This window comes from Xyrauchen texanus, chromosome 2 (assembly GCF_025860055.1).
Source record: "Xyrauchen texanus isolate HMW12.3.18 chromosome 2, RBS_HiC_50CHRs, whole genome shotgun sequence".
NCBI classification, from domain to species: domain Eukaryota; kingdom Metazoa; phylum Chordata; class Actinopteri; order Cypriniformes; family Catostomidae; genus Xyrauchen; species Xyrauchen texanus.
Window position 1 is genome coordinate 33,379,653 of NC_068277.1, and position 27,222 is coordinate 33,406,874.

At 46.9% G+C, this 27,222-nt stretch overlaps 1 protein-coding gene across 1 annotated transcript in view; it reads right to left on the bottom strand.

Moving 5' to 3' along the window:
• The window catches only part of galr1b (galanin receptor 1b), a 70,942-nt gene that overhangs the window by 31,623 nt on the left and 12,097 nt on the right, over positions 1–27,222 (bottom strand). The window lies entirely within an intron of this gene.

Consider the following 27,222-nt stretch of genomic DNA (forward strand, 5'->3'; position numbering starts at 1 on the left):
TGATGAAAGCATGCACAAGTTTCTCTAGGTCTTGACTGGAAACAAAGCATCTAATTCTTGCAATATTTTTCAGATGATAGTATGCTGATTTAGTTATTGCTTTGACATGACTACTGACACTAAGGTCTGACTCTAGAGACACACCAAGATTCCTGACTTGATTTTTAGTTGTTTGACCCCTAGCGTCAAGGTATGCATTCACCTTGAGAACTTCATCTTTTTTCCAAAACACAATGACTTCAGTTTTGTCTTTGTTTAACTGAAGAAAGTTTTGGCACATCCAACTGTTAACTTCATCAATGCATAAGCTTAAACAAAAGACACAAACACACACATGACTTGAAACTATCTCTCTCACGTCGCACCACCGTCTGCCATCGGCCTTTATCCCTCTCAGAGGCTTAATTAGTCTGATATGGGACCGGGTGTGTATAATCACAACCCAGCCCCGCCCTCTGCCCTGCCACATTCCTCCCTCGTTCTCTCAGGCTGGGGAACCCCCGGTTCTCCGATACATGGTCCTCGATCACTTCTCCGCCCTCTCAGGCGGACGACAGCCACTTCTCCCTAGGCGGACCAGAGTCAGACTCACGACCCCCGGTGGTCAGAATGCCCCTCCGCGTTCTCGGCGACTCGTGGGGACACTCCTCTGCCCCTGGCAGCGGCCCTACTGTTCCAGGTGATATGGGACCGGGTGTGTATAATCACAACCCGGCCCCGCCCTCCGCCCTGCCACAGGCAGTTATCAAACTGTTTATTAAGAAGCCATAGCTTGATCCTGGAAAACTGGCAAATTCTAGACCGATTTCAGATCTCCCATTTATGTAAAAAATACTAGAAAAAGAAGTATCCTCCCAACTATGTTAATTTTTACAGAAAAAGTTTATATATTCAGTCAGGATATCGGCCCCATCACAGTACAGAGACTGCTATCAGGGAGACTTGCAGACTTGAGTGAAATTTAAGATGACATTTATTTGATGAATATAAAACAGAAAAGTAATGTCTCTCTTTGGCCTAGGCCCCGTATGGTAGTCCGAAGAAGTTGTACTTGGAACCGTCATATCCTGCAGGAGATAGGAGGCAGTGGCGAGGAGCCTACCCCCATGCAGGACGGGACTCAACTGGTGTTGGAGGTTGTCATGTTAGCACACTGAAACGGCAGTGTGATAGATTGTGAGCAGACTTATACAGCAATGGCTTACATGTGATTGGCTAGGAATTACCCAGCTAATGGTGTGATGTTGTACAGCTGCTAGTCTTCCTGCTAGAACTGCGCTGCACTTATATTTATCAAAGTTACAAGTGACTTACTGATTGTGGCTGCATTTCTTTTCTACCGCTTTTAGATCTTAGTGTAGCCTTCGACAACATAGATCACGACATTATCTTGAATAGGCTTGAGAATGATGTTGGCATTTGTGGACTTGCATTAGGATGGTTTAGGTCCTATTTAGCAGACCGCTACCACTCTGTAGACGAGGAATTATGAAATCAAACAAAAGTAAAGTATGGAGTGCCACAGGGATCAGTTTTAGGGCCTCTGCTTTTCTCCTTATATATGCTTCCCCTGGGAGGTATTATCAGGTATCGTGAAATAAGTTTCCAGTGTTATGCTGATGATTATGAAACCTGATGAAATTACACAGTTTCAAATTAGCAGTGGATACTTCATATGCCATGCCTGAACCTTGAACGTGGGATAGACCTCAACGAAATGACCTGCTGGTTGAAACTGCGATGCACCTCACTTATCTCTGCATGCCTCATCTTGGTCTAATATACAGACTATCAATTAATTGCCAACAAAAGTCTTCATGAGCAAACTAACAAAGGACAATGCATCTATGTGAACTTCTTTACCTTAGTCCTTACTGGCCCTTAACACTTACTTAGTTTACTCATTTTAAACCATGACCTGCAAGCACATAAATAACTAATATTGACACTATATCCATGCTGGGGACTGGCCCACAACAATAAGCCTGGTCTCTCCCAAGGTTATTTTTCTCTATTATCCAACTGTGGCGTGGGGACGTGGTCATGTGTCAGTCTGCGGGAGAGAGCGGTAAGGCTTGTCACCTGGTTCATAATTAACTCTAACACCTGTCTCTTGTTGAAGTGATGCGGAGGGAGACATAAAAGGCACACCGAGTGTCCAAAGGGGAGAGAGAGAGTGACCTACAAGATGATAGTGCTTTCCTTTGTTTAGTCCTTATTTTGATTCCGACGGTGACCGTCGATTGTGTGTGTGTGAAGCTGAAAATTAAAAGACTGACCCTGAACCTGCTTCGCTGTTTCCTGACTCCTCCATTGCCCCGAACAAAGAGCTTTTTACACCAACATCTTATGGAGTTTTTTTGTTCCTTGCCACAGTCGCCTTTGGTTTGCTCACTGGGCTACATACAATTATGATTTAATTATTTAATTTTTATACACAATTTACAATCATATTTAATAAATCTACACAATGAGGACTCTATAGACTTTATAGATAATACAGTTTCATTTTCTGTTAATGCATGATTTTCTGTAAAGCTGCTTTGAAACGATGTGTGTTGTGAAAAGCATTATTCAAATAAAAGTGACTTGAATTGATTTAGCAGAGAGAGACGAGTCACTTCTATTTAAAGGAATGGGAGAAATTGAGAATGAGTGAAACACGACTGATACATGTAACACACTGCATTAAAAATAGTAAACATGTTTAGGCAGAGAGATTATAAGACTAGTCTTCCACTGGCCACAACATGATACACAGGGTGAAATACTCGTACGATCCATTGACTTATGCAGCCGAATCCGTGTTACAGTTCCTCGTAACTGGGAGAATGGGATGAGAAAAGACTCTGGATCAGTCGCACTGAGCAACTTTCTACATTGATTGTGTACGCAGAGAAAATGTCTACATTTTTGTTTCATAATAAACAAGTAGTTTGATTCATGAATCAAACTATTTATATGACATTTTGGTAGCATTAAATACGATTCCATTCAAGTTTAATCAAAATGTGCCTTTGAAGTTGTGGCGTCTGCACACACATGGATCAACTCAAAACAAGTTTGCACTGAGATGACTTCAGTTAAAAATATTTATTTATTCATTAGACTTATTCCTTGAACATGTTAGTCTGGCATTCCCCAGTGAATTGAAAAACATCTCAATCTGACACTGACATTGTCGATGGGCACAGCACAAGATGACATATATGATGCAGGTTCGAGTGTTGGACTTTCCTTCTTTAGGTAAGACAGCGGTTATTCTTCATTATTCATATTGGCTGCCATGTTGATGGAAAAACAAATCATGCTTATTCATGTTATTGATTCTTTATTATAAATATGACCTACTTTCTAAATATCTGTTTGTTTACTATGATGTTTGGACATGAGTGTTGTACAGTAGCATGACCTATAATGTCTCTTGTATAAAACGCATGGCTTATTTGCATAGAATGCATAGCACAGCAGAAGAAAAAGTGGCTGTGAGAAAACAGTACAAAATATGACAAAAGTAACAAAGCTTTATTTTTCATAAAAATAACTTTTTAGTTAATAAATGTACTATTTAATGGAGTAATGCAATATTCTAAATAGTTACTTTTAAAACTCTGCTCATAATACACTCACTATGATGCTGTGAGCTCTTAACTTACTATCATCTTTACAAAGACCTGAATTGATTTATGAATGTTTTAACATTCCTTTATTAGCTTTAATAGGAGCAAATAGGTGTCCTTGCTGATGTAGCCACTCATTTGGGAATGAGAGCTGACAAAGTTTAATCCATAGCACGGCCTTCACAAGTTTTATTTAAAGATTTAAAAAAATTAAGAAAACACGGTGTATCCTCTCTAGGTACCTTGTGTCACAATTACAAGTGACCCAGCAACAGTTGCTAAGATAGGATTGATTAGAAATTCTTTTAAGGTGGGGCCTAGTGAAGGGTCAATTCACACTGGAGAACTAACAATCCAAATTGTCTGCAAAATGTGGTCTGTTCAAAAAATTTTGACACTCCCTTCTTTATTTTTTCCTCTACAAATGTAAAAACACATTCTGCAAATGTTAGCAATCCAATGATTGTTGTTGTTCAAAGTGATTGTTTACATTTGCACCAACTGTTATTTTTCAAATTATTATGTAAATTAGGCTGTCATAGTTGAGGTGTCCAAATTCAGTTATATAATGGCCAAGTGACCTTGGAAGCTACTTATCTAGAAGCATACTAATAAATAATTCTGCAGAACTCTCTTGTAATATCTATACTGAACTACTGCAATGCTCTTTTAGTTGGCCTTCTTGCATGCATAAACTTCTTCCTGATAGATACAACTCTTTTTGAGCAATTGACTAACAACTGTTAATGCACTTACTTGCTTGTTTATGGAGAGGTGGTGGTGTAGTGGTCTAAGCACATAACTGGTAATCTAGTAATCAGAAGGACTCTGGTTCAAGCCCCACAGCCACCACCATTGTGCCCTTGAGCAAGGCACTTAACTCCAGGTTGCTCCGGGGGGATTGTCCCTGTAATAAGGGCTCTGTAAGTTGCTTTGGATAAAAGCGTCTGCCAAATGCATAAATGGAAATGTTTAACTGTGCCTCATCTACATCTCTGTACAAGCTATGACTGTTGTAATATTTACATTTATGCATTTGGCAGAATCACTGCATTAATCACTTTTCTTATAGTTCCCCCCACTTTGGATTCAATTGGGTGCTAAATTAATAAAAGTAAACTTTAAAAGCCTATAAATACTTGTAATCCCATGTAGCAGACCGCAAAACTTTTGCGACACATTTGATACTGAGAACTCTCTACTTTAAAGCACAATGAAGTGAGACAAACATGTCAAACACCTAGACTCTAATATAAATTACAAGGTGTTACTGTCAGAGAATTATAACTAGAAATAAGGTTTTTATTTAGTTTTGTTTGATTTACCACAGCACCTTAAATGGGCATTCAGTAGTTCTCTAGCTAGCGTTAGCATTGCTCTTCTTTGTGTATTTTAAGTACCAATGTTACAGTGGTGTTACACACTATACTGCCATCTATTGATGTGGATAAACATGATCGTCTCTGCTGCGCCTACTAGTTCTGGAATATCATTTGCATCTGGAAAATGTTGGAGTTTGGGGTTAGTTCTAAAGTTATTTATTACTCCTATAATATAACTGCTTTGCCTAAAAACAAAAGTCAGAAATCAAGTGAACAGACTTTACAGTTAAGGACAGATTATTATTGTCCCTCATATCAATAATCTTTAGAGACTGTCTAAGTATAACGTTATCTCTAAAGAAAGTTTTTACCTTTATTAGAGAACTGCTTAGCTTAAAATAAACCTCAATTATCCAGCAATACAGAATGTTATGGTAAAGGAAAGATTAGAATTTGTTTTTGATCATCAAATTTAGCATGAATACTGTATTTGATGAACTCGTTTTATTTCCATGCAACCAACGTCATGGTTTACACAAAATCCACAACAATCGCTGTACCTGTCACAGTTCCTCTTGACACTCTCAGCACTCACACCCCACGATCTCCCTCTCCCGAATTCTAATCACCTGCACCTGAAGCTCGTTCCCACATTCATCAACCTCACAGTATTTAAGCCCCACTCTCCTATCACTCTTTGTCTGGTCTCAACGGCGATCACAGACTCACTTACCTGCTTCCTCCTGGAGACACTTCGTGACCTTCCTGGTTCTCCTCTCCAACGCTCCGACGTATTCTTGATCCAAGCTCTACTGCTCCTTCGTCTAGTTCCCGTTTACCCGCTATCCAGCAAACTGCAGTCATCACCCAGGTTTACCCGCTATCCAGCGAACTGCAGTCATCACCCAGGTTTACCCGCTATCCAGTGAACTGCAGTCATCACCCAGGATCACCCGCTATCCAGTGCACAGCAGTCAACACCCAGGTTCACCCGCTATCCAGCGCACAGCAGTCAACACCCAGGTTCACCCGCTATCCAACGCACAGCAGTCAACACCCAGGTTCACCCGCTATCCAGCGCACAGCAGTCATCACCCAGGTTTACCCGCTCCCCACTCCTCCTCAATAAACTACACCTCCGGGTTTAACACTACCATCGAGTCTGAGTATCTGTTACAGTACCAAGATACTTTGCATTTAATGAATGAAGACGTAGATGCCATACCATCACCGATGTTTACTCTAGTTTTTTGCCTTGCCGTTCTTTCTGTCTTCTTGCTTGTAGCAAATTGCTTCAGACCTTTTTTTGCAGTACAGCTACTGGATCTCCCGTTGTCTCTGCTGCTAAAGCTCAATAAATAAGAATTGTGCATTGTGTTCTCTCACCATGACAAATTCCTTGTATGTGTAAGCATACTAGGCAATAAAGCTCATTCTGATTCTTTTCACTCTTTGCGTCACCAAACAACAATGTTCTAAGCATAACCAAGAGTATCTACACAGACAGCAGCCAATGAGCGCAAGGATCGATATTTAGTGAAACACCACAGGTCATGTGATTTCAACATGGTGAAAAATAATCAGCATCAAATTTAAAATGTCCCAGATGTTTAGATAATCAATAATAAATCTGTGTCCAATGCAAACATAAAATGCAATTAAGTAACTGATTCAATAAAATATAAATTAATTGCAATAATGAATTGAAGCAACTTGGCACCACTTTTGATCCAGGAAAAATGAAATGTCATCTATACAAAGTGATGGATGAGCAATACACAATGGTATTCCACCAACATATTTAGATACAAATATGTAAACAAATTAATTTCCTATGTGGGTTTCTAAGTACTTCAGTAATGTGGGAAGTAAATTTTCAGAAGACAGGGTTGTTCTGAATCATGTATGCGAAATGTTACCACACAGTATCATCTCTGTGCCTATAAAACAGAATTTATCATAAAACAATGTAATTACAGATGCGCATATCAATCTTGACATATCAATCAATATTTTTATAAGAGAATCGATCAAACAATTCTGATCGATACATTTTACTAATGATTTTATGATATTCAACTTAAAATTTAACATAAGCTTTGTGGAAATGTATTTTAATTTATTTCACTAAACAATCTTTTTGAAGAGAATTATGTGTGGAGGTGTGGGTTATGGTTTATGATTTTCTCTCTTTAATTTGTATGGTATCTGCAAATGGTGACTTACTGTTGAAAGACGCTTGGTGACTGTTACCGTTGAAAGACACTATCTCCTATGGTAGAGCCGCAGAGGTTCGTATGTTAGTATAAAATAATCTCTGGTGATGGTATACTGTAAAGTGTCAACCGGCAGAGATTTCTCAATATTGTCTATATCACGGTATGTAAAATCCATGTGCAACGCTCCACCTAGCTGTCAGTTAGACTGATAGTGAAAGAGAAGAACAAACATTGATAAAGATGCACACAGAATGCAGGAGAACACAGGAGATTTTATTTAATTTTGCATTAAAAGGTGCAGTTTTCTCATATTCTTGGATGAGCGCGCTCTTTCTGACACACGTGCATTTAGTTCAATTATGAAAAGATTTAGCATGTTAATATGGGTATGACATATTGATTCATTTGTTAATTCATATTATACACCACATGGGTACCTGCAGGATTTAATCTGAGGGTATGCACAGAAATCTGCCTAGAGTTCTGCACGGGCCTTAAAATGAAACCCAAACCCGAACCGAACCTGAGAACGTGTCGTACATCAGTAGAACCCTACCGGCCAGAACGATACCGTTAGAATTTAAGCCCGAACCCGAAATCATTATTATCCAATTTCTTCTAGTATAGCTGTATTTTATGTAAGTATATAGGCAACATTCTTAACAGTCAAGGATGGATTAAGAACTGAGTGGCTTATGGGCTGGTACATTGTGGAGGCCCCCCCATGACGTGTCACGTGACTACGTTCACCTTTATGCGCTGCAGGACGCTTTGCAGATTTGGTTGGATTTTTCAAATAGATGGAAGAAAAGTTTGTAGCAATGTCTGACACGGCCAATTCAAAACCACTATTCGGTTATTCTGCACGCCTTTAGAGTTCTTCAACCCAATTTGAGTTCAATGGTACCTAACAAACCAAGTTCAGGTCAGAGTTACAGGCTGTTCACACGTGCATCTATGTTTTTAAATAGTTTTTCTATGTAAATATGCACCGGACGTCTCTGATCTTTACGCCGTGCCGCAACTAAGGACTGTAAAAATTTTTAGACACTACAAGGTGCTATATGTAAGATTGACAACAAGCGTTTGAAATGGTACTGCAGTCCAAATTCTAAATATTAGAGAGTTGTCTGCCCCATCCCATACTCGAAGCTCATGAGGGTTTAGGAAAGAATTAGAATTCTTTCAAAAAGATGTGTAACTTGGTAACATTAATTACATTTCTAGATGGTAAATTATATATTAAATGTAAGCAGAGTGACGTCATCGACGTGTGCGGGGGGATTGTTTATCAACAGGTTAAACGTTGAGAAAAAAGCCAGATGCCCGCAAAAACACATTTGATGTGAACGGCCCCAAACTCATCCGTTTGCGCGTGTCTGTGAGTGAGAGCATGTGTGCGAAACAAGATCGGTAGGCCCGTGAGATTTATTTATAAATTTTTTGCAAAAAAACAACAACACCAAAGCATTTCAGTAATCGTTCAGACAGACGAGTTTTCGCGCAAAAAACAAATATTGAAACAGCATGAGCGGACGCAAAAACATGTTCAGTTTCAACAGCCCCTTGTTCACCTGACACAGCACTAGCTGTAGTTACCTCTCAAAAAGACAGCCTTTTGTATCAGTTGACTGTAGGCAAATTTACACTGTATTCAGCGCGGTTAGTTCTCTGTATTCATAAATATCCCGTTCCCCGTCTGTCACTTACTTCGACGTTGTGTACACTCTCTCTTGAGCGCTGAATATACAGGGACTTGTCATATAATTAGAATATCATCAAAAAGTTCATTTATTTCAGTAATTCCATTCAAAAAGTGAAACTTGGATATTATATTCATTCATTACACACAGACTGATATATTTCAAATGTTTATTTCATTTAATTGTGATGATTAAATCTGACAACTAATGAAAATCCCAAATTCAGTATCTCCGAAAATTAGAATATTACTTAAGACCAATACAAAAAAAGGATTTTTAGAAATGTTGGCCAACTGAAAAGTATGAACATGAAAAGTATGAGCATGTACAGCACTCAATACTTAGTTGGGGCTCCTTTTGCCTGAATTACTGCAGCAATGCGGCGTGGCATGGAAACGATCAGTCTGTGGCACTGCTCGGGTGTTATGAGAGCCCAGGTTGCTCTGATAGTGGCCTTCAGCTCTTCTGCATTGTTGGGTCACATCTTCCTCTTCACAATACCCCATAAAGTTCTATAGGGTTAAGGTCAGGCGAGTTTGCTGACCAATTAAGAACAGGGATACCATGGTCCTTAAACCAGGTACTGGTAGCTTTGGGACTGTGTGCAGGTGCCAAGTCCTGTTGGAAAATGAAATCTGCATCTCCATAAAGTTGGTCAGCAGCAGGAAGCATGAAGTGCTCGAACACTTCCTGGTAGACAGCTGCGTTGACCTTGGACCTCAGAAAACACAGTGGACCAACACCAGCAGATGACATGGCACCCCAAACATCACTGACTGTGGAAACTTTACACTGGACTTCAAGCAACGTGGATTCTGTGCCTCTCCTCTCTTCCTCCAGACTCTGGGACCTTGATTTCCAAAGGAAATGCAAAATGTACTTTCATCAGAGAACATAACTTTGGACCACTCAGCAGCAGTCTAGTCCTTTTTGTGTTCTGACGCTGTGTCTTGTTCAAGAGTGGCTTGACACAAGGAATGCGACAGCTGAAACCCATGTCTTGCATACGTCTGTGCGTGGTGGTTCTTGAAGCACTGACTCCAGCTGTAGTCCACTCTTTGTGAATCTCCCCCACATTTTTGAATGGGTTTTGTTTCACAATCCTCTCCAGGGTGAGGTTATCCCTATTGCTTGTACACTTTTTTCTACCACATCTTTTCCTTCCCTTCGCCTCTCTATTAATGTGCTTGGACACAGAGCTCTGTGAACAGCCAGCCTCTTTAGCAATGACCTTTTGTGTCTTGCCCTCCTTGTGCAAGGTGTCAATGGTCGTCTTTTGGACAGCTGTCAAGTCAGCAGTCTTCCCCATGATTGTGTAGCCTACAGAACTAGACTGAGAGACCATTTAAAGGCCTTTGCAGGTGTTTTGAGTTAATTAGCTGATTAGAGTGCGGCACCCGGTGTCTTCAATTTTGAACCTTTTCACAATATTCTAATTTTCTGAGATACTGATTTTGGGGTTTTTCATTAGTTGTCAGTTATAATCATTAAAATTAAAAGGAATGAACACTTGAAATATATCAGTCTGTGTGGAATGAATGTATACATTATCCAAGTTTCACTTTTTGAATGGAATTACTGAAATAAATACATTTTTTGATGATATTCTAATTATATGACCAGCACCTGTACCTCTGATCTATGAAAAAAGGCCAATGAGAAGTTGGCAGACAGAATTTGCATGTTCCGCCCCCGGACATACGGGTATAAAGGCAGGGAAATGCATCTGTTTCATTCAGAACATTTTCTTCAGAGCCGATGGTCGTGTATGCAGCGAGCTGCAAGTTATTTACTCTAAAAGAGTATTTTCCTGTAAAAGAGCAATACACAGTGGCGTTGAACGTCCTTTTCAGGACGCGTCTTTATAAAGATGTCTTTAAGCCCCTGTGTAGTTACTGGATGTGGTAGAGTGCTCTCCGCTTCAGACGGCCACAGGCGCTGTCTCGTGTGTCTGGGCTGTGATCACACAGAGGCAGTGATTGCGGATGGTTCATGTTCTCACTGCGAGAGCATGACCATGGCAATGTTGCGGTCATGGCTTTCCTTCGCCACTCCAGCCCCCCCCGTCGCTCCTTCCCACTGGATTGAGGATGATGCGGCTGGCGATGGAGGAGATCTGAGGATGGCAGCAGGCTCAGTTTCGTCGGGTACACCCCCATGAACTTCCCGCCCCGGCACGCTCGTTGACTCCCGTCCGGGCTCGAGGTAGCAGCGGCTTGCCTCACGGCCAGTCTGCCTATCCTCTGGAGCCCCCCGAGCTGGATAAGCTTGCTGCTGCATCAGAGAGCGGTCCGGCATCTGACTCGTCTGACACCCAGATGTCTGAAATGCTTGCCCCGGGCCGCAGTCAGCGTGGGGCTGGACTGGGACCCTCTATCCTCTCCACAGCCATCTCGGCTGGATGATTGGTTCCTGGGGTCTGCGAGCCACTCACTGCCACGCCCCCACGGTCCCTTTCTTCTTTCTGCATGGAGAGCATCCCTCTCCACACGTCACAAAGCCCCTCGCTCATCCGCTCTCACTACCCTCAATGGCGGAGCGGCCCACAGGTACACGGCGATTCCCCAGGTGGATAGGGCGGTTGCGATCCACCTATGCCCCGAGAAAGCCGCCACCTGGCGGGGTCGCCCTGTGCTCCCCTCCAAGGCCTGTAGGACCGAAAAGGCCACTTCCGCCCTGCATGCTATGGCCCTCCTGCAAGTCCACCAGGCCAAGGCACTCAAAGATCTGCACGAGGGTAGTCCTGATCCCGACGTGCTGCAGGAACTGCGCTCAGCTACCGACCTTGCCCTCAGGGCCATGAAAGCCACAGTGCAGTCACTCGGGCAGGCGATGGCCACACTTGTGGTTCAGGAACGAAATCTCTTGGTCGAGATGCGCAAGACGGACAAGACACACTTTCTTGATGCCCCTGTCTCCCAGTTTGGCCTCTTCGGCGACACCGTAGAGGACTTCGCCCAGCAGTTCTCCACGGTGAAGAAGCAGACGGAGGCCATCTCACACATCCTGCCCTGCCGCAAACCTGCCGCTACAGGCCAAGCTCCATCTGATCACTGAGGGCGTCCTCCTACGGCTCCGCCTCAACCCAGGCCCAGCTCTCAGCCCCTGCGTCGAGTGCCCCGCAGGAAGTGCACGCCCCCCGTCTCACGGCCCTCGTCGAGGACCCAGAAGGATCCCAGGCGCTCCTGAGACGATCGACCCAGAGACCGAGATGTTCGCTCCGGAGCTGGTAAACAGACCAGTCCGTCCCCAGGTGGACCCACATTCTCAATAAAAGAGCTATTTCCTTTGTCTCTGGGTCACCTGGTCCGCAAATGCCGTTCTCATTGCACTCTGCCGCCACACCTCAACAGTCCCGGCATGCTGGCCATGGACCTCCCGTCTTCAGCCCCATGACTGTTCCCCGGCCGGCTGGTTCTGTCGAGTCTAGAGGACGCCTCCACCGGACCACCTCCTCAGTCACTATCCCGCCCTCTGCCAGGTGTGCGGAGCAAGGTAAGTGCTTTGTGTCTTTTCTCAGCACCAGAGCCTCGGGACGCATCTTTTCCAAAAAAGGCAGCGGTTTACGACCGATATTGGACTTGCGAGTTTTCAACCGGGCTTTGAATAAAGTCCCATTCAAAATGCTACATCTTACGTAGCCATTCTACGGTTTGCGTTCGACGGCCAGGCTTATCAGAACAAGGTCCTACAATTTGGCATGTCCCTGTCCCCTCGCATCTTTACGAAGGTCGCACAGGCAACCCTTGCCCTGGTTAGGGCGCCATGAGCAACGGGCATGCAGCCGCGGGTCATTGGAAAGGGGCCCCGCTGCGCTGGCACATCAACTGCCTAGAGTTGTTGACTGTTTTCTTTGCCCTTCGGAGGTTTCTCCCGCTGGTTCAGGGCAAACACGTCTTGATCAGATCAGACAGCACCACCGCGGTAGCGTTCTTAAATCGCCAAGGCGGCATACGCTTCTGCCACATGTCACAACTCGCCCATTGTCTCCTCCTTTGGAGCCAACTTCAAGTCACTGCACGCCACTTACATCCCCGGCAACCTCAGTGTGGTGGTGGACGCGCTATCATGACAACGCTTGCCCAAGTCGGTCCAGCTGATTTGGGAACGGTTCAGCAAGGCTCAGGTAGACCTATTCGCCTCCCAAGACACCTCCAACTGCCTGCTCTGGTATACCCGAACAGAGGCTCCCCTCGGGGCAGACGCACTGCCACACAGCTGGCCCACAGGGTTACGCAAGTACACATTTCCCCCAGTGAGCCTTCTTGCACAGGTGCTGTGCAAGGTCAGGCAGGACGAGGAACAAGTCACTCTAGTGGCTCCCTATTGGCCCACCCGGGAACTGACCGGGTGGATCGCTTGCACCTTGCGCCCTTTCCCTCGGTTGAGGTAAAACCGTGTGCTTTTTCTCCCAGGCGATCCCAATCACTCGGCTCCCTGTATGACTCCTCCCTAGCCCTCTGGGTCCGCAATTCAGCGGAGGAATTCTCTGACCCAATCCACTGCGGGTGCTCAAATCTACCCTGTACTGGAATAGGTGCTCCACAGGTCAGGGCTCCTATTTTGACTTCCCCCCTGTGTGTATTTTCCACAGTACTGTCCCCTTACGAGCGGACCCGCGTCTCCCTTGGGCAGTTCCCACTGCCCCCCAGTCATCATGTCTGTAGCAACTCCTCCCTTCGAGGAGGCAGGATCTACCACCACGCCACTTCCCACATGTGACCTAAAAGCCCATGTGGTGTATGTCACCACTCTTACCTCCCCCTCTCTGGGCAGGTGTGGTCTCCGCAGGGTCTTTTCCCCCTGTAAGAATAGGAAAATGCGTGTAAGGGCCCCAGCCGTTGACTCTATGCGAGAAACATAGAGAGAAAAGAGGCCCGGCTAGGCTCGGCCCTTCCCAGGTTGGCAAGCGTCGCCTTGTTCCCCTGTTTAGGGTAACTATAAGGATTCCGACGACTTTATGGGGCATGGGGTGAAGGGTACGTGCAGTCTGATACAGCTGGTTGTTTTGGCACGTCAAGTACCTGCCCGTTCCTGTGTCAGCAGTACATGTACACGGCTCAGCATGGCGTCATTTAAATTGGACCCCTAGTGTCGCTTCTTCGACACAACGTCGAAGTGAGCGACAGACGGGGAAAGTCTAGGTTACGGATGTAACCTCCGTTCCCTGATGGAGGGAACGAGACGTTGTGTCCTCTCGGCCACGTCGCTGAGCCGAGCCACTGTTGTGGCTGGGCCATTTCCGGCTCCTCAGAAAAATGCTGAATGAAACAGTCACATTTCCCCGCCTTTATACCTGTATGTCCGGGGGTGGGACATGCAAATATTGTCTGCCAACTTCTCATTGGCTTTTTTTCATAGGTCAGAGGTATATTCGGCGCTCAACAGAGACCCCTAGTGTCGCTTCTTCGACACAATGTCTCGTTCCCTCCATCAGGGAACGGAGGTTACATCCGTAACCTAGACAATACTGTTTTACTGTGCGAGAAACTGCTTCAAATTATTCAGTGAGAGAGTGCTCTGAATGAATCTTACTGAATCACGAATTGATTTAGACCATTTTGCATGCCCGTTTGGCCAATTCACTGAAAAGAATCGACTCAAAAGAATTATTCATTCACACATTGGGCATTGCTAGATCTTTTAAACAGTGAGGAGTAATACGGGACACATTTCATGATTGGTGAAATATTCTGAGAGTAAATAATTCTCACACACAGTGCGTACGGCCGTACAGCTGCAGGCACCACTGATACACCAAGTGTATGCTAACTAAGTGTGCCTTGGACTATTTGGCTGAATGGCATAATGCTAATTAACAAAACCTATTTGTGTGCCTAGGCCTGCTTGGCCGAATGGCTTAAACGGCTTATGACCTGACTCATAATGTGTACCAGGACTTGAAAAGCCCAACATTTATTTAACTAGTGACTTAGCCTAGCTATGAGTGGATTTACTGTATTTAAACTAATGACCTAAGATAGCAATGTGTGTCAGTGCCACATTTGGCTCTGGCTACCTTGATACAGATGCACATCTAAGTGTCATGGCCACAAGCAGACCTTACCTTGAGAGCTGATAGAAAAAAACCCAAAGCGTCCACCAGAGGAAATAGCATTTTACAGAGAAAACTCTTACAGTGCGCTGCAGTGAAACGTATCGGTTACCTAACGTAACCTCGGTTCTCTCTAGATGAGGGAACGAGTATTGCGTAAGCTAGCTTACGCTACGGGAAAGATTCATCTTTTCTGAGATATTGAAGCCAAAAAATTATCCTTAATTTTTGTATCCATTGTCAACGCAGTGCGGCAGCTGCAGACCTTGAGCGGGCTAGCTAGCGAGCTCATAGGTTGCTCTGTGGCAACTGCTGCAGCCTATAGACGAGCTTGGGCGAACTCGCATCCAATGAGAGGCGTCCGCGCGCTTACTGCATCAAAGCCCGCCAAAATGGGCGTGACTAGAGTGCATATAAGCGTAGTTCGTAGGCTGGAACCCTGGTTTTCATTGACTGAAGCGAAAAGTCGCTCGTGGCGCGAAGCACGGCCGGCTACGCAATACTCGTTCCCTCATCTAGAGAGAACCGAGGTTACGTTAGGTAACCGATACGTTCTCTTACGAGAGGTTCTCTCAGTATTGCGTAAGCTAGCTTACGCTACAGGAACCCATTGTCAACGCCGTCGCGCCAAGCATCCACTGTATGAGCCCCAGGGAATTAAGGGGGACCGGGGAGCCCTTATGAGTGGGGAAATAATATTTGGCCGGCAAGAATGCGGGTCATTGATTGTGTAATACATAAGCACATAGTAGGACCGGGAACGACAGAGCGGCGGTGCCGGTCTGTGTGGAATGTGTCCCATCAGTGCAGCTCACCAGGGGAGCTGTAGCGTATTAAACCGCTAGTAGTTTTGCCTGCAGAGCGGGCACTTCCATATTGTAAAATCTGACAAAGGTGGAGGGGGAAGTCCATCCCGCAGCCACACATATGTCGTGAATGGAAATTCCGCTGGACCATGCCCACAAGGATGCCATGCCTCTAGTGGAGTGAGCCCTAATGCCCAACGGGCATGGCAGGTCTTTTGACGCGTATGCAGCAGCAATAGCGTCCACTATCCATCTAGATAGTGTCTGTTTCGAGGCCGAGACCTTTGGTGCGCCCTCGAGCGAAACGAAAGCTGCTCGGAGCGTCTGAAAGCAGCGGAGCGCGCAGTATACAATCTCAGTGCTCTGACCGGGCAAAGGAGATTGGCGTTGCGTTCGCTATCCGCCGATAGGGAAATGACCTGTGCTCTGAAAGGAGTACCGATCACCTTGGGAACATAGCCGTGTCTAGGCTTTAAAATGACCTTGGAGTCACTTGGTCCAAACTCAAGACACACAGCGCTGACAGACAGCGCGTGAAGGTCTCCCACACGTTTGACTGATGACAGGGCAGTCAGAAAAACGGTTTTGAGTGAAAGGTATTTCAAATCCACGGATTGAAGTGGTTCGAAAGGGGGGGCTTTCATAGTTTCGAGAACTATAGAAAGATCCCAGATAGGAACCGATGGGAGCGCGGGGGTTCATCCTTCTAGCTCCCCTGAGGAAGCGGATGACCAGCTCGTTTTTACCCCATGACTGGCCGTGCAGGGGTTCAGCGAACGCCGCAACGGCCGCCACATACACTTTGAGCGTGGATGGGGATCTGCCCTTATCCAGCAGCTCTTGTAGAAATACGAGCAGCGACGACACCCCACATGTCCGCGGGTCCAGGTCTCTGTCGGTGCACTGGTAGACACGGCTATGTTCCCAAGGTGATCGGTACTCCTTTCTGAATTAAATCCCCATATGTGGGGATGATCCAAGATGGCGGCGCGGTAGCACGCAGCGGCCACTCCGGATCCACAATGGTGCTATTTTTGTTAAAAAAGCCCGACTTTTGCAACACATGGACATCGGAGCAACCAGTGTTCATGTCTACCATCGCCAGACACTACTCAAATATAAGACTCATGCAAAAACCAAGCTGCATGATGACCTGCAGGAGGCGCTACGCGTACTCGGCTTGCTGCGGAGACCAGGCCTCCAGCCCTCGGCGTCGCCTGATGCCGGTGGCCGGGGAGAGGGCGTCGTAGCGGTGTCGTGAGCGAAGCGCGGAAAGAGGCGAGGGGTCCATGCTAGGCTAAGAACAAACCCTAGCTGGCCGGCTCTCCCGTCTATCCTGCTCTCAAATGTTTGCTCCCTGGACAATAAACTGGACTATATCCGACTCCAGCAGGCTACGTAGCGTGAGTTTAGAGACTGCTGCGTCTTTGTTTTCACGGAGACGTGGCTCAGCGACAGAGTTCCGGATGCTGCCATTCAGCTAGGCGGGCTGCGCCTCGTTTCGTGCCGACAGAAATACAGCTCTCTCGCGGTAAGACTCGCGGTGGTGGCTTGTGTGTTTACATCAACACGGAATGGTGCAAGAACTCTATGCTAGTCTCTAGTTACTGTTCATTGCTGTTGGAGCTTGTGACTGTTAGATGCAGACCTTTTTATCTACCACGGGAATTCACCACTGTTTGCATAACCGGGTTTACATTCCCCCAAGCTAACGCTAAGGAAGCGCTCTGTGAACTGTATGGGGCTATGAGCGAACTGCAGAGCGCTCACCCCGACGGACTGTTTATTGTCGCCAGAGATTTCAACCATGCAAATCTCAAGACAGTGCTCCCTAAATTCCATCAGTATGTGGACTTTGCAACGAGAGGGCTGAGCGCGCTTGATCTTGTTTACACAAACATCCCAGGCGTGCCGGGCGGAGCCCGCCCCACCTCGGCTACTCAGACCACATCTCTGTTATGTTAATTCCAGCATACAGACCGCTCGTCAGGCGCACAAAACCGCTTCAGAAGCAGGTGAAAACCTGGCCAGCAGGAGCCATCTCTGCTCTTCAGGACTGTTTTGAGTGTACTGACTGGCACATGTTCAGGGAGGCTGCAACATATGGCGATTCAACCAACTTGGAGGAATACACAGCATCAGTGACCAGCTACATCAGCAAGTGCATTGATGATGTCACTTTCTCAAGACCATCACCACACGCTCCAACCAGAAGCCGTGGATGACGGCGGAGGTGCGCGCGCTGCTGAGGTCCGAGACTCCGCCTTCAGAGCAGGCGATAAGGCAGCCCTAAGAACAGCTAGGGCCAAACTGTCACGGGCAATCAGAGAGGCAAAGCGCGCTGCGCCCAGAGAATCCACAGTCACTTCCAGGACAGCGGTGACACGCAGCGCATGTGGCAGGGCATCCAGGCCATCACCAACTACAGGACAACATCAGTTGCCTGTGACAAAGATGCCTCCCTTCCAGATGCGCTGAACGACTTCTACACTCGGTTTGAAGTGCAGAACAACATGATGGCGAGGAAGTCCACACCTCCTCCCAACGACCAGGTGCTCTGTCTTACCACGGCAGATGTGAGGAAAACTCTACGTAGAGTCAACCCACGGAAGGCTGCTGGACCAGACAACATTCCTGGCAGAGTGCTCAGAGGATGTGCAGACCAGCTAGCAGATGTTCTTACCGACATCTTCAACATCTCTCTGAGCAGCGCCGTTGTTCCAACGTGCTTCAAGGCCACCACCATCATCCCCATGCCAAAGAAGTCTTCAGTGTCCTGCCTCAATGACTACCGTCCCGTCGCACTTACACCCATCATCATGAAGTGCTTCGAGAGGCTCGTCATGAGGCAGATTAAGACCCAGCTGCCCCCTCACTAGACCCACTGCAGTTTGCGTATCGTTCAAACCGTTCAACGGACGATGCCATCACCACAACCCTCCATCTGGCCCTCACCCACCTAGACAATAAGGACTCATACGTTCGAATGCTGTTCATAGATTTCAGCTCAGCATTCAACACAATCATTCCCCAGCACCTGATTGGAAAGCTGAACCTGCTGGGCCTGGACACCTCCCTCTGCAACTGGATCCTGGACTTCCTGACTGGGAGACCTCAGTCAGTCCGGATCGGGAACAGCATCTCCACCACCACCACACTGAGCACTGGGGCCCCCAGGGCTGTGTGCTCAGTCCACTGCTGTTCACTCTGCTGACTCACGACTGTGCAGCAATGCACAGCTCGAATCACATCATCAAGTTCGCCGATGACCACGACCGTGGTGGGTCTCATCAGCAAGAACAACGAGTCAGCATACAGAGAGGAGGTGCAGCGGCTGACGAACTGGTGTAGAGCCAACAACCTGTCCCTGAATGTTGACAAAACAAAAGAGATGGTTGTTGACTTTAGGAGAGCACAAGGTGAACACACTCCACTGAACATCGACGGCTCCTCTGTGGAGATCGTCAAGAGCACCAAATTTCTTGGTGTTCACCTGGCAGAGAACCTCACCTGGTCCCTCAACACCAGCTCTATCACCAAGAAAGCCCAGCAGCGTCTTTACTTTCTTCGAAGGCTGAGGAAAGCACATCTCCCAACCCCCATCCTCACTACATTCTATAGAGGGACTATTGAGAGCATCCTGAGCAGCTGCATCACTGCCTGGTTTGGGACTTGCACCGTTTCGGACCGCAAAGCCCTGCAGAGGATAGTGAGGACAGCTGAGAAGATCATTGGGGTCTCTCTTCCCTCCATCAAAGACATTTACAAAAAACACTGTATCCATAAAGCAACCAGCATTGTGGACGACCCCACACACCCCTCACACAAACTCTTTACCCTCCTCCCGTCTGGCAAGAGGTACCGAAGCATTCGGGCCCTCACGGCCAGACTGTGTAACAGCTTCTTCCCCAAGCCATCAGACTTCTCAATACTCAGAGACTGGTTTGACACACACGTGTCCTGAGTTGCACTTTAATAACTGTCACTTTATAACTGTCTGCTACCTCAATAACTGCTATGTGCATAGAACACTATCTCATAGTATGTTATTTTACATTTTTAGAAACTGTCATCTTTTTGCACTGCTGAGCACTGGTTGGCGCTGCACTGTCTATTGTCCTGTTCATTGTCAGTAATTTGTTGTACTGTCCTGTACTTTTTGCACATGTTTGCACGTGCACTTTATATAGGTATATATAGGTAGTTTATATAGGTATTTTATTTCGTTGTGTAGTCTCATGTGGTCCTATGTTGGTCCTTTGTTGTTTTTATGTAGCACCATGGTCCTGGAGGAACGTTGTCTCGTTTTGCTGTGTACTGTACTAACTGTATATGGTTGAAACGACAATAAAACCCACTTGACTTGACTTGACTTGATTTTGAGAACACAGACCATTTTGATGCATAGAGTCTTCTCGTGGAAGGGGCTCTAGCGTGTATGATGGTGTTTATTACTCCTTCTGGCAGAGCGACGGGTAGTCGTTGATCACCCACGCATGCAGCGCCCAGCGCTCTGGGTGGGGATGCCAGATTGTGCCGCGAGCTTGAGAGAGGAGATCTGCTCTCACTGGGATGGGCCACGGCGCTGTCAGTGACAGCTGCGTAAGCTCCGGGAACCATGTCTGATTCTCCCAACGCGGGGCTATGAGGAGCACCGAGTGACGCGTTTCCCTGATCCTCTGCATTACCTGTGGCAATAGCGAGGCGGGAGGGAAGGCGTAAGCGGGCATCTGGGCCAGTCCTGGGCCAGCGCGTCCTCGCTTTTGAGAAAAATATTGGGCAGTGAGAGTTCTCTTTGGGCGCAAAGAGGTCTATCTCTGCTCTGCCGAATAGGTGCCATAGCGTCTGGACTGTTTGAGCGTGCAGGGACCATTCCCTGGGGAATATTGTCTCTGGACAGTCTGTCCGGGCCGTCGTTCAGGTGGCCTGGCATATGCGTCGCCCTCAGCGAGCGCAGGTGGCACTGGGACCAACTCAGTATGCGTTTTGTCAGATGGAAGAGGTTCCTGGATCTGACACCGCCCTGACGGTTTAGGTAGGATACCACAGATCTGTTGTCTGAACGGACCAGGGCGTGGTGACCCTGAATGACCGGGAGAAAGCGCACGAGCGCGTACTCGACCGCTATCATTTCCAGACAATTTATGTGAAGGAGCTTTTCCTGAACTGACCATAGGCCGAAAACCGGAGAGCCCTCGCAGACCGCGCCCCAACCCGTGTTGGACGCGTCTGTCGAGATGACTTTTCGGCGAGATACAGCTCCCATTGTCACTCCCCGCTGATACCATTCGGCCACTGTCCAGGGCTGCAGAGCTGATATGCAGGTCTGAGTCACCTTGATGGGCTGGCGGCCTGTGGCCCAAGCCCGGCGAGACGCGGGTGTTTAGCCAATGCTGAAGCGAGCGATGTGCAGTAAACCCAGCTGAAGTACTGCTGCGGCTGAGGCCATGTAACCTAGCACTCTCTGGAATTTCTTCAGAGGCGTGAGGCTGTTCATCTGAAAAGATGCGGCTAGTCAGCTGAACACGGCGTGCGCTCTGTGTAGATAAGTGAGCCGTCATTGCCACGGAGTCTAGTTCTATTCCCAGGAAGGAAATGGTCTGACTGGGCTGTAGTGAGCTCTTGGTCCAATTGACTGCAAGACCCAAACTGTTCAGATGGCTGAGGAGAACTGCTCTGTGAGACAGAAGCTCCATATGTGACTGAGCCATAATCAGCCAGTCGTCCAAATAGTTCAGAATTCGCAAACCCTGACTCCACAGGGGTGCGAGCGCCGCATCCATGCACTTCGTGAAAGTACGGGGTGCTAAGGACAGGCCGAACGGAAGGACGGTGTATTGATAAACCTGGCCGTCGAGGCGAATCTCAAGAATGGCCTGTGACGGGATTTATCTGAATCTGAAAGTATGCATCTTTCAGATCGAGAGAAATAAACCAGTCCCCTGGCACATGCGAGGAGTTTCCTGATTGTAAGCATTTTGAACGGTCTTTTTGCAAGCACCTTGTTCAAAACCCTGAGATCTAATATGGGTCTGAGGCCGCCGTCTTTCTTGGGAACAAGAAAATAACGGCTGTAAAGCCCCGACTCGCTCAGAGAGGGTGGCACTTTTCTATGGCCCTTTTGCACAGAAGGCTTGCTATTTCTGAATGAAGCATGCACGCTGCTTCCGTGTTCACAGTGGTTTCGAGCCGGCTCTGAAGCGAGGGGCGGCGATCGAACTGTAGCAAATAGCCCTGTTGTATTGTGCTTAACACCCACTTGGATATCCCTGGAATAGCTTCCCACGCTTTGAAGCGTAACGCTAGAGAGTGAATGGCCAATTCGCTCTGATTGCCGCACACAGAGCGCTGAACAAAATGTGTGAGCGCGTTTAGTGTGTTCATGCATGATTGCTCGCAGACAGCATGAACAGGCTGTTTTGTGAGTGACTTCCCGATTGGAATGAATGGGGAAAGAGCCACATCTGTTACGTGATGCGCAAGCATAGTCATGGGCACGGGACTTACACACAGAGGAATGGTTGCTGGCCGTGTAACAGAGCAGGCAGAGAATGGGCGCGCGCACGCATTTGTGGGCGCATTTATTGACTCTAGCGCTCGAGCGGTTCGTAACAGCTTTATGTGAGCGTGCTCTGGTGGGGACACGAGACATGCAGTGCTTGTGTGCAGAAGTGAACACTGGATTGTGGGCACATTTTCTACACATAGGGCTGGTCGTGTGACAGAGCGGGCAGAGAATGGGCGCACGACGCATTTGTGGGCGCCTTCATTGACTCTGACGCTCGAGCGGTTCAGTAACCGCTTTATGAGAACGTGCTCTGATAGGGGCACGGGATGTGTTATGCTTGTGTGTAGGGGTGAACACTGGGTTGTGGGCACTTTTTCTACACATAAGACATGTTTGCTCTTTACAAGATTTATTTGGGTCGCCGTGAAAACGGCGTTTGAGTGCAGGCAAGCGGGCAGTGTCACCGGCTTGTTGGCTGCTAAATTCACCACTGTAGTAGCCTGAGAGAAGGGGACTGACAGGGGGCAAAGCTTTGACGGTGGTCCGGGCGCGGCGGGACTGAGCCGTCGTTTGTTCAACAAAGTTAGGAAGACTTTGGTTGCTCTGGTTTCAGCGTTACCTTAAATCGAGGCCCGCGGGGGGGCGGCGGTCTGCGGCAGCTGTCTGAGCGCGATCGAGGGCGGCCGCCCTGTCGACGCTGAGAAGTCTGAGATTGTTGAACTGGGCGCTGTGAAGAGGCTCATGCAGGAGGCTGATCACGTGAGCGGCCTGCAGAGGAGCTAGCGCGACGCGGCAGGAAGAGGTTCATGGCTTGGGTGGCTTTCTGGACTTCTGAGAAGCGGTCAACAATGCCACTCACCACGGAGCCGAAGAGACCGGTCGGAGAGAGCGGTGCGTTGAGGAACGTGGAGCGCTCTGCTTCTCCCATGTCGGCTAGTGTTAGCCATAAGTGTCTCTCGGTCACAGTCAGCGAGGCCATGCACTTCCCTAGAGCTTGGGCTGCAGCTTTGGTAGCCGAAGGGCGAGGTCTGTCGCGCCGTAGATCAGTAACAGCCTCTGGGTGCCTGCCTTTCTCATCCCACTCCGAAGAAGGTCTGCTTGTAGGATCTGTAAAACGGCCATTGAGTGCAGAGCAGATGCGGCTTGGCCGGCGGCGGAATAGGCGCGGCCAATATAGGCGGAAGTCGCTCTGCAGGCCTTAGACGGGAGCACAGGCTTGGAACGCCATCTTGCGGAGGGCGGACAAAGGTGTGCTGCTACCGAGTCCTCGACCGGGGGGATGGAGGAGTAGCCTCTCTCAGTGGCGCCATCCACCGACGCGAGAGAGGTGGAGACGTGTGAACGGGTCCTGGCTGAAAAAGGAGCGTTCCACGACTTTGCAAGCTCCGTATGTAATTCCGGCAGGAAGGGAGCGGCCCGGGCCGCGGGTGTAGAGCGGCGATGGCTTTGAAGAAAGCAGCCGTCGAGTCTGTTGGGTGCCTGCTCAGGGGCGGTGACCACTCGAGCCCGAGGCGGTCGACGGCCTGTGTGAGGAGGCGTGTTAACTCCCCTTCGACTCCGGCGCGGGTCCTGCTGGATTCCTGGGCCGAGGAGGAGGCTTGGGAGCCTGTCCACTCCTTGCTGTCCGAAGCCATGATGGCACAGCGGCCCTTATCCTCCGCTTCGTCATCCGAGATGGCAGCAGTGCGGCCGCTCGGTGGCAACTGCGCGTCCCGGGGGGGCGGGGAGGGTGAAAGCGATGCTCGAGGGAGAGGCTCCGGCGAGGCAGTCGCTTCAACCACAGTTTCCGGCAGCCTTTGTGAGCGGCGCTTCTTCCTGCGCGGCTGAGGGTAAGGCGGCGCGGCGGTTTCTGCTTTGACCGCGTCGAGTCGAGCCCGCAGGGTTGACATCGGTAGCTCCTCGCAGAAATCGCATCCGCCCTCAGTGAGGGCGAGCTCTGCGTGCCCCAGTCCCAGGCAGAGAGCGCAGATGATGTGGCGGTCTCCTGTGCTGAGAAGGGCGCGACATGAGAACTAGCTTGCTGAATAAAAGGATACGTTGTCGGATGGCGTAGCTCGCAGGATGGCTGAAGGTGGCTGAGACGGCCGGCTTCTTCTAGCGCTGTCCACGCTTGCTAGATGCCCCTCGAACGGCGACGCGGCTTCCAGGTCAGTGATGCGGAGAGCTTCGCTGAAGAGATGAAAATCAGGGTTCCAGCCTACGAACTACGCTTATATGCACTCTTGTCACGCCCATTTTGGCGGGCTTTGATGCAGTAAGCGCGCGGACGCCTCTCATTGGATGCGAGTTCGCCCAAGCTCGTCTATAGGCTGCAGCAGTTGCCACAGAGCAACCTATGAGCTCGCTAGCTAGCCCGCTCAAGGTCTGCAGCTGCCGCACTGCGTTGACAATGGATACAAAAATTAAGGATAATTTTTTGGCTTCAATATCTCAGAAAAGATGAATCTTTCCCGTAGCGTAAGCTAGCTTACGCAATACGAGAGAACCTCTCGTAAGAGAACTGCCTTACTTGCAAACTGAGCAAATTTAGGCAGCATTTAATTTTACTTTAAACATCCACTCGCTAACTTCCCTAAGCATTTCCCCTTGGGGAATCCCCACCACCATTTTGGAAGTCTGTTCCATTTCATTAAGTGGGCAAGGGATGTTTCTTTTGACAAACATTTTACCCCTCGATTTTGACAGAAGGAGCGAATGTACTCTTATGTACGCATCAGGCAGCTCCATATCCCACAATGCAACTTGATTGTGACATCACAGCACAGATCACGCTTAAACTACCCCACCCCAGCACAACTCTTAATTATAATGAAAGTAAAGTTAGGTCAATTATGAAGTTTAGAAAAGTTATATTGAGGTTTAACAGCATAATACTTAACTGGCTTTGTTACAAAGCCATAGCCTATTTGTTTATTGCAATGTTACCATTTAAATTTTTCAGCAACTTGATTAATCCTTTCTTAAAATTATTTCGAATAAAAAAAATGTTTTTCTTTCTTTAAGATTAAAAAAAATCAAAAATTACAACTAAACTTTACCTGAATCTGTGATTGCATCAAGCTTTGAAAATGCTATGTTCTCAGGTAAAAAGGCTGCCCGGACCCCCTACGGTTGTGTAGTGTGCTCACAAGAACGTGAGAGGTCTCAGACACGAGCTTGAGATGTCGACTCGAGGGCATGAGAGCCGGAGTGGCATGAACATCTAAACAATAGAATCTAATGAAAGTGTGCGGAAAGGACCAACCTGCCATAAAATTTTATCTATTGTAAAATACAATATGGTTCACCAATGAATAAGGTCCAACAAGCATATTTACAGGTTGCAACACTGTGTCAATGTGAAGAGATGAGCAGGTTGTGGCACAAATAAAAGCTCAGCCTTACAAGTTCACTATTGTTTTGAGGCACGCAGCCTTCCTGACTCTACGAACCCATGAGTTGTTAAATGGTGAAGTAAGTGCAGATTTTGATAATAAACTTAAGCTCACAGCCTCCAAATGTGCATACAGTATAAAGAGCCGTGCATAAAATTCCAACCCATTCATGGACTTATTTATGAATATTTTTTAATTGATTTTAGATGTTTTTTTTTTTTTCAATTATGTACAACAGATTATGTTGGTTGTAATGCATGTAATTACTTACTAACTGCAACCGGCAAATCTTGCCGATTGGTAAGGCAAGGTGCCGTTCAAAATGAGAACACCTATTTACTGTTGCTGACACCATAAAGCTTTCCTACCGGCATCTTTTTTTCCACAAAAAGGAGAGAAACGCAATCACACGTGATATAAAATTACTCATACCATGATATAGAATTTTGCTTATATCTCCCACCCCAAATGGAATACATTACGTAAATGTGCACATCTTATATAGTCAATGGGTGCTGAACCGTCCTAAACTGCAATCCTAAATCGCCCCTGATCCAAACATTAGAATGCCTAAATTGGTCATAAGACACATAAGAGCAAATGACACTTGACATCACTGACATCAAAACTGTTGTAACGGCTTAAATATGGATCTTATTCTCACACAAAACCATCACAAGGCATCGGAAGATTCAGATTTATGATCATTTTTATGGTGCCTTTCTCATTTTTGGAGCCGCAATTCTGACATTCTGAAAACGCCCTTTGTGTCCCACGCCAAACAAAACAATGAGCAAATAAGTAATAAATAAATAAAGAATGCGTAAATGATGACATTATTTACAGTTAATTTCATTTTAAAATGTAGCATTGGGTAGAGTATTCAAAATTAGCAGAAACATCAAGGTGACGTTTAAAATACGAATGAAGTGTGAAGTTATGGTTATGGAGGCAAATGACAAATTAGGACGTTTTGGTATCACAGCCAAAAAGTTGCTAGGGATATATTGTTATGATAGTTTTATTGGTTGATAACATAACAATGCCATGTTCTCTAGAAATTTCTATCAACTGCCTATAGTCTAAACTACATCTAGCAAACATTGTGTGACAAAGCTACAGGATTTATGAATGTTTTGATTTATTTATTTTTGGCTAATCAACAAAAGAAAATTTAATAGGCTTTCTACATCTTGGCTGAACTCTGGGAACACCCATCTTTTCTTTCTGCATGCCTTTTTGCTATTTGCTATTATGGAACATTAACTTACATTAAGTGAGGATCTAAAGCCACAGACGTAATTGTATTTAATGGCTTCTGAAATGCATTCCTTCATGAAAATTGACTACTTTCTGCATTTAAATATCTAATTTGAAAGTCAGTATGACTATGAAATGCTCAGAATGTGCACTGTTGATGCTCATGAGGGATTTGTAAGGTTTTTCTGATAAGTACGAAAATGAACTTTGACAGTATTTAAATTTTGTCAACCAGTTATCTTCATTTGAGGCTTAACACAACATATCGTCATACTTTACATTTATCTGCTTGAAAGATGACACAATTTTGATCCTCGTTTTCGTTACTGCTTGAATTTAGATTGTTTTGGTAGGA